We start from the raw sequence: 8,918 nt of genomic DNA on the forward strand, positions 1-8,918 counted from the left end.
CAAGGTGATGCATTTTGGAAGACCAAGTACAGGTGGAAATTATATAGTGAATGGCAAAACTCTTAGGAGTATTGATATGCAGTGGACCTGGGTGTGCAGGTCCACAGATAACTGAAGGTGGCAGTGCAGGTAGATATGGTTGTAAAAAAGACCTATGACATGCTTGCCTTCATTGGAAGGGGCATTGAGTATAAGGCTAGACAAGTTATGTTGCAGCTTTATAGAACTTTCGTTAGGCCACACTTGAAATACTGCATACAGTTCTGGTCACCACTCTACCAGAAGGATGTGAATGCTTTGGAGAGACTACAAAAAAGATTTACCAGGATGTTGCCTGGTATGAGAGATTTTAGCTATGATAAAAGGGTGGATAGATTGGGTTTGTTTTCACTGGAGCACAGGAGGTTGAGGGGCGACATGATAAAAGCTTATAACATTGTGAATGGCATGGATAGAGTGGAAAGTATGAAGATTTTTCCCAGGGTGGACAGGCAATTACGAGGGGACACAGGTTCAAGGTGCTTGGCAGGGGGAGTGTGAAAGGTGTGTTTTTCCACATTAAGGGTGATGAGTGTCTAAAAAGTGCTGCCAGAAGAGGTGGTGGAAACAGACACAATAGGTATTCAAGAAGTACCTGGACGAATACATAAATAGAAAGGGAATAAAGGGATACAGATCCTGTAAGAGAAGACAGTTTTAGTATGGAAGGGTGCAGACTTGGAGGGCCAAAGGACCTGTTGTATGCTGTATTGTTATTTGTTTGTTTGAAAGTAGACAAGATGATTAAGAAGCACATGGGATATTTGTTTTTATTAGCTGAGGCACAGAATACAAGAACAAGGAAGTTATGTTGGAGCTATATAAAATGATTGTTAGGCCACATCTGGAGTACTGCATGCAGTTCTGGTTATCACATTATAGGAAGCATGTAAATGTACTGGAGATGGTGCAGAAGAGATTTATCAGGATGCTGTCACAGCCTGAGGATCTTTGTTTTCCATGGAGTAGCAAATGTCAAGAGGGTACCTGATGGAAATATATAAGATAATGCATAGCATTGATAGGGTGGATCGGAAGGCACTTTTTCCATTAGTAGATGGGTCAATAACCAGGAGGCATGGACTTAAGATCAGAGGCAGAAGGCTAAGATGAGAATTGGGAATGTTGATTTTATGCAGAAGGTTGTGGCAATTTGGAATTCAATGCCTGAAAGGGTGATTGAGTCAGAAACTCTCTTAACATTAAGCAGTGATTAAATATTTACTTGTGTTGCCAACATCTCTGGGACTATAGGCCAAAAGCTGGAAAACAGAGTTAGTGTAGTTGGATTTTTGTTGCTTAGCACAGTCACAGTCAGACAAATGACCTCCTTCTGTGCTATAAACATTCTGAGATTTCAAGCATTAATTTCCTCCATTATGTTTTGTAGCACATTGCTGTGTAAAATAGGATAGATTCCAGTGACATCAAGCAACTGAAAATTGAACATTAATGTGGCAATGTGAATCATCATCAAGACAGGCAACCAACCCTGGTTTAATGAGAAATGTAAATCAGTGGGTCACATGCTGTTCTAAGTGTATTTAAAAATTCTCGTGACATCTTGGTTAAGGCAGTAACACTGGGGACAGTATTTTCCCAACCCTGGCATGGTTGGCTTAGAGGCAGGGTGGTGGACCTGGTTGAATCCATAACACATATCAGCCACTGGAGATGTTTCACTTGATTAAGGCAGACAGCCAAATTAAATAATTAAAGCCCCAAATAGCAGCAACTTAATCCCTGTTGTATTGGAGGCTATTGGGAGACCATCAGAGCAAGAGACTCCATCTTCTAAAGAGAAGACTGCTGACAGCAAAGGCTGGCAGCAAAGGCTGGCCCAATTGCTGCCACTGAAAAGGTTGCTTTCCACTCCGACAGGCTTACCAGCTTAGCCCTCTAAATTAATAGTTTAAATTTATGCGTCTGAGTGCACTTCAATATTGAGGCATACTCAATGTATCCTGCCTGCCTCAGGCTGCCAAGGTTCTACAACTACAGAGCTGTGATTGACCTAACAGCAATGAGAGCCCAGCAACTACCCTTAATATTACACTGAGCACCAAGGTGACCAATTAAGATGCCATTTCTAGGAAAACAGTGAACTCTAGACCCAGTAAGAATGGGCTTAGGAGCCCCATTTACTCATAACATCGAGGCCACAGAGTTCTTGGCAAAGTTTTGCCCTGCAGTTCAGTTGGTTATATTCTTACCGCTGCATCTTAAGATTCCAGGTTCAAGATGCACTCCAGGACCTCAGTATAAACATCAATGCTGACATTTCAGTGCTGCACTGTGGGAGTGTCCCATGTCAGGGGTAATATCTTTAACCAAATTGGATGTTAAAGCAAAGCCCTGACTTCTCTCAAATGTGGGAATAAAAAAGTCCACAGTGCTATTTTGAAGGGATGGGAAGTTATTTCTGCTGTAGTGGATATGTAAAGGTTAATCTAAGAGCTAAAAGGATTCTTTATTCAATTTAATATATAGCACAGCCACTGAGTGAAGCATTGTCCAACTGGAGGTAGTTCAAGCACACAGCAGGTCAGGCACAGTCTCTTCATGGAAACTGATGCCTCTTACCTACCTACTGTAAGTAATGTTTAATATGCCTGTAAGCATACTTACTGAACTGTAATAAACTACATCTTATTATCAAGGACAAGAGCCTCTTTGCTGAGACTTACTCATGTTTCATACTTCACCATAGATTACTAGGAAGTCCCAAAACTTGCATAGGAAAATGGGCTGGTGGCAGCACTGTATTCTAACCACAAGTAGTTAGTAATCAAAGCATCACATCATACAATAATGTGGTGACATGATGTCCTTCTCATCAGTGCCAAGAGTGAATACGTTAAAAACAAAAATTCAGTTAAGCATTTTTTTAGAAATTTACTTTTTTATTGACAGACTGCAGCTGTCCCTTTAAGTGTGACTCTTCAGGAAAATGCAATTTTTAAAAAATGACATCAAACAAATGCCAGCTCCTTATTTTCATATGCACATTGCCTAAGGCAAGTGTCTAACATGGGCTCTAGACATCTCCTTTGATGCCTATATCAATGTGGCAGATAGTACGCTTGAGACTCACATGACACTATGTCTGCCATATTGGATGCTTTGTTGCCAGCTTTGCTTCTGATTTCTAGGCTGATGATCGCAGCAATAAATCTTCAGTCATGAGGAAGTTCAGGGAAAGGTGATCAAAGATATTTCAATTTTTCATTGTATATAAATACAAAGACTACTCATATTTGCTTAGTGATTGAAATTTTATGCACTTTTCAAATAATAATGTGTTTCCTTCATTGTGATGTTATCATTAAGAAAATATAGAAGGGAACTGATGAAATGGACATAGTTCTATGGAAGAAATTGAACATGTTGCAACATCTACAGCTAACATCACAGCTTGCTAATTATTTAAGGTGCTCAGCTTTGTAGTTCACAGGTTGAATCCTTGAGTGATGTTTCTGCAGAGGCATTACATTGCAGCTGACAATAGATTAGGCTAAACTCACTTCTTAGATTCTTACTATGTGTGATTGCTTTTGATATAAACACCATTAACAAGAGAGTAATGCTCAGTGAGAAGTCCGTCTATGAAGAAAACTAATCTTCTAATCCAAGATATTGCTTCATCCAGTCAAAGGCAATAGCAATATATTCCTTTCCTTTCTATGTTTGCATCAATAATATAGATTGCAGGTAAAACTAACACTACATAAATAATATGGTGAAGGCATTTTGAAGTTGGTGCTTTTTTTTGGTAAGTTGTTTCAATCATAATTTATTCATTCAAAAAAGAGCAATGCATTGACGTTCCAATGAACAGTCCTTCCCACCAGCTAGATAAACCAATGTGTTGCTCTGTTTGCAGATATGGGCTGTAAAGCTTTCATTAAGAGTGAAAATGGCATGCGTTTAAATTGCATTTGGGCAGATGGGGAGGTTAAATTAGTTCATTAGATAAATCTGGAATTAAAAGTTATGATATCAGTGACAGTGACCATGATGGGTTATTTATAAAAAGGCATCTGAATTAATTAGGTAGGAAATTGCACTCTGGGTTATCTCAATTATAAATCTGTCAGTCGGTTCAAGTAGTGTATGCTATTCATTGGTTATATTAGTGCTGGTTGGCTCTTGAAGTCTTAACACTCTTCAGTATTGATAGCAGTGAAATTTTTTTATTCCACTCCAATACAAGCACGTATTCCCATCTAGTTGACTGTATGAAACAAATTTATTTTGCCAGTTCACAATGGATTTTCATACTGTTATGAGTCTAGGAAGCCCATTGAAATTTCCTGCTAGCTAACCTTTGACCTAGCGTTTCTCAACCAAGTGTCCCTTCACATTACATAGTTTAAATCCTTCTGCCATTTGAAGAAAATTGAGGTCAAGACATGCCTTCCCATTCCAAAAGACAATAGACAATAGACAATAGGTGCAGGAGTAGGCCATTCAGCCCTTTGAGCCTGAGAATTCTTGATTGTGAAGTACATATATGTTTTCTATTTCTTTTGTCCTCTGTGTTAGAAAGTTGCCTGCAATTTACCTTTAATCTTCAGGGCTCACTACTTGATAATACAGTGACACTTGAGGGAGAAAATAGAATTACAGATAATGGTATTACAGCTGAGGAAAGGCAACTGCAGAGGCATGAGAGGGGAACTGGGTAGAATTGACTGGGAGAGGAGCATAGCAGGAAAGATTATGGAACAGCAATAGCAGGAACTTCCGGGAGTAATTCAGGATACAGAGCAGAGATTCATCCTGAGGAAAAAACAGCATTGTACAGGGAGGATGAGGCAACCATGGCTGACGAGGGAAGTCGGGAATAGCATTAAAGTAAAAAAGAAAGCATTTAATGTGGCAAAGGGCAGTGGGAAACCAGGGTATCGGGAAGTTTACAAAGACCAACAGAGGGCAAAAATAAATGGAGGGAGAAGATTAAATATGAGGGGCGTAAGCTAGCCAGTAATATAAAGGAAGACTGTAAGAGTTTCTTTAGATATATAAAGGGCATAAGAGAAACAAAAATGGATATTGGGCTGCTGGAAAATGACACTGGAAAGACAGTCGTGGGGAGAAAGGAAATGGCTGAGGAACAGAACAATTACTTTGCATTAATCTTCACAGTAGAAGACATGGTTAATATACTAAAAATTCAAGAGAGTGAGGGGGCAGAGCTGAGTATGGTGGCCATCACCAAGGAAAAGGTGCTAGAAAATATGAATGGCCTGAAGGTGGATAAATCACTTGGACCAGATGGACCACATCCCAGAGTTCTAAGGGAGATAGCTGAAGAGATAGCGGAGGCATCAGTGGTGATTTTTCAGGAATTGCTAGAATCAGGAAGGATCTCAGAGACTGGAAAATTGCTAACATAACACCCCTGTTTAACAAGACAGTAAGGCAAAAGATGGAAAATTATAGACCAATTGGCCTATCCTCAGTTGTGGGTAAGCATGAAGGATGAGATTTATGAATACTTGGAAGCGTATGATAAAATTGGGCAAAGTCAGCATGGTTTCATCAAGGGGAGGTCATGCCTGATAAATCTGCTAGAATTCTTTGAGGAAGTAACAAGCAGGTTTGACAAAGGCGAGCTAATGGATGTTATCTAACTGGAATTCAAGAAGGCCTTTGACAAAGTGCTGCATTGGAGGCTACTGAGTAAGCTAAGGGCCTATGGTGTTAAAGGTAAAGTACTAGCACAGATAGAAGCTTGACTGTCTGGCAGAAAGCAGAGTGGAGAAAAAATAGCCCTTCTCAGGAGGTGACAAGTAGCATTTCGCAAGGCTCAATGTTTTCACTTTGTATATTAATGATTTAGATGAAGGAACTGAGGGCATTCTGGCTAAGTTTGCAGACAAAAGTAGATAGAGGGACAGGTAGCATTGAGAAGGCAGGGAGGCTGCAGAAGGATTTGGACAGGTTAGGAGAGTGGGCAAAGAAGTGGCAGATGGTGTACAATGTGGGAAAGTGTGAGGTCATTCACTTTGGTAGGAAGAATAGAGGCATGCGCTATTTTCTAAATGGGGAGAAAATTCAGAAGTCTGAAGTGCAAAGAGACTTGGGAGTTCCAGTCCAGGATTCTCTCAAGGTAAACTTGCAGGTTGAATCAATAGTTAGGAAGTCAAATGCAATGATGGCATTTATTTCGAGAGGACTTGAATACAAAAGCAGAGATGTACTTCTGAGGCTCTATAAGACTGATCAGACCACATTTGGAGTATAGTGTCTAGTTTTGGGCTCCATATCTCAGGAGGGATGTACTAGTCCTGGAGCGTGTTTAGAGGAAGTTCACGAGAATGGTCCCAGGAATGAAAAGCTTAACATATGAGGAACACTTGAGGACGCTGGGTCTGTACTTGATAGAGTTTAGAAGGATGAGGAATGATCTAATTGAAACATACAGAATATTGAATGGCCTGGACAGAGTGGATGTTGGGAAGATTTTTTCATTAGTGGGAGAGGCTAGGACCCAAGGGCACAGCCTTAAAGGGAAGGCCTTTTAGAACAGAGATAAGGAGAAAACTATTCAGCCAGACAGTGGTGAATCTACGGAATTCATTGGAGCAGAGTTAAGTCTATTTAAGACTGAGGTAGATAAGTTCTTGAGTATAAACGGGATCAAAGGTTACAGAGAGAAAGTGGAGGAATGGGGTTGAGAAACTTATCAGCCATGATAGAATGGTGGAACAATCTCGATGCGCTGAATGGCCTGAATTCTGCTCCTATGTCTTATTGTCTCTGACCTGAGATTTGTGAGCTGATCATTGGTGTAAATATCAGCTTACCAAATGTATCTATTTTCTTGAGGAACACATTAGGTTTTTGTTCTGTTTGAGATTGTTCTACCTCACTAACCTCTTCATAGAATCATAGAATTCCTACACTGCAGATACAGTCATTTGAACCATCGAGTCTGCACCAAACCTCCGATAAGCATCCCACCCTGTCCCTCCAGGGATCTTAAGCTTTATTCTTGGAGACTCTGTTGATTGAATTGGGAATGTTCCCATATATTGGTGATGCAGCTGGTCCCTGCTTCAGAGTTGCTATTTCTCCTTCTCATGGAAGTTGCCACCTCTCCTGCTAAAATTGAAGATTTCCATCTTGCTGTTATTCAAGTTGAGGACTCCTACATTTGAACCTTACCAGATCGGAATGTTTTTATCATTGACTGGAGCATTCTTCCTTGTTGAGAATTCCACAAATCTAGTCCATTGACATGATTGAAATAAAGCAAGTATAGCAATAAGGATTGGTTGTGTTAGAGTCTTATCAAGTGAATTGCAAAGCAAATAAGAATTTTAAAGGTTAACGGGGCTTTCAAAGTATGTTAAAGCCTCTTTGGACTTGCCAAGAGCTGTTGCAAGAGCTGATGTGTTGCATTATGACATTTAGAGGTGGGGTTTGGGGGGGTCATCATTAAAATAAATAAGAGGCAGGGGAATGAGTTTATCCACAAGGTTATACAATTACAGTAAAGAAAACTAAGCTATTTTCCTGATTGTTAAATTTTAGATAACAACTTTGTGAAAAAAGATCCTGTAGTCTCATGCGAAATATTTGATAAGTATATGTTCAAGGTGTGCAGAAAACATTACATTGAGGAACTGCCTGACCCAACAGGTTATGGTAAGGAGCAATTTGAAGTTGGAAAACCATATGGTTTAGATCTAGACTTTAAAGAATTTGTTCAATTCAGGGACAGAGGAACAAAGTTTGCACCATGCTTTCGAAATAATAGTGGTATACCTAGTATGGATGGTATTCACATCAGTTTTCTAAAACCTAATCCAAGCAAGAGAGAAGAGAATAGAAAGGCTCTCGGAAGAAAAACCTTTAGTGGTGGTGCAGTGGTAATGTCACTAAACCGATTTACTCTAGGCCAAAGACAAAGGTCTGAAGATATGGTTTAAATCCCACCATGTTAGTTGGTGAAATTCAAATTCCATTAGTAAATCTGGAATATAAAGCTAGAATCAGCAATGATGACATGAACTGAATTTTACAAAAAAAAAACTTTGGGAAATTTCATGGAGGGTTTTTCTCCTTGAGATCTACTGAGATATTTAAATGTGATTCTCCACTGTTTACCTCATTATATAAGCAACATGCCCCTATAACATTCTGCTCATTAGCTGTAGAAGTACTCACTGTTGCTGGGACCTTCCAGGATTCACATAGCTGATGCAATTCTTAAAGACCAGTTGTTCATAAGGTCAAATAACAACAGCTAGGATTAATCATTCACATACTGGAAGTGAAATGAAACAAAGGTTTGAGGGCACATAGGTAGCGTGAAATGTCATTGGAAATAGAATTTTGCATTCATAAATGTATGCCACTTTATATCATCACCTGTCTGGTTGAACATCACAGTAATTGCAGCTAAAAGGATGAAGCTACAGAGATTACCCGTTCTGAGCATCTTACCATGTTAGAACTGTCTAAAAGAGTGTTACTTTTTTGCTAAAGACAAACATATCATACCATTTGTCCTAGTTAAACATGGGAGCATCACATGTTGGAAAGCCTTCAAACAGTTGTTCATGTTAACTTTTATTGAACAACAGGAAAATAAAAGAAACAACAAAGCAGTTACATTTGCTGCTTGCCTCTTGAACAACACGTAATGTACTGTCAATGAATGATCAATGCACTCAGTTCATATCTATTAGAATTAGATGTCAATTAGTCCTGTCTGGCTAGTTGTGCCCAATGCTGCACCGCTCTATCATGCTGGAAGTGATGTTCCTTCCGCTCCATATGTCATCTTCTCCTCGGAAGACTACTGCTCCCAGCTTCATTATCCATTACATCCCTTCTATGCCTGCTCCAATTACATTTTAATTTTT

The sequence above is a fragment of the Chiloscyllium plagiosum genome, unplaced genomic scaffold, assembly GCF_037043375.1.
Source record: "Chiloscyllium plagiosum isolate Xiang-an unplaced genomic scaffold, Cpla_swu_hap1 HiC_scaffold_9, whole genome shotgun sequence".
In the NCBI taxonomy this organism is placed as follows: Eukaryota; Metazoa; Chordata; class Chondrichthyes; order Orectolobiformes; family Hemiscylliidae; genus Chiloscyllium; species Chiloscyllium plagiosum.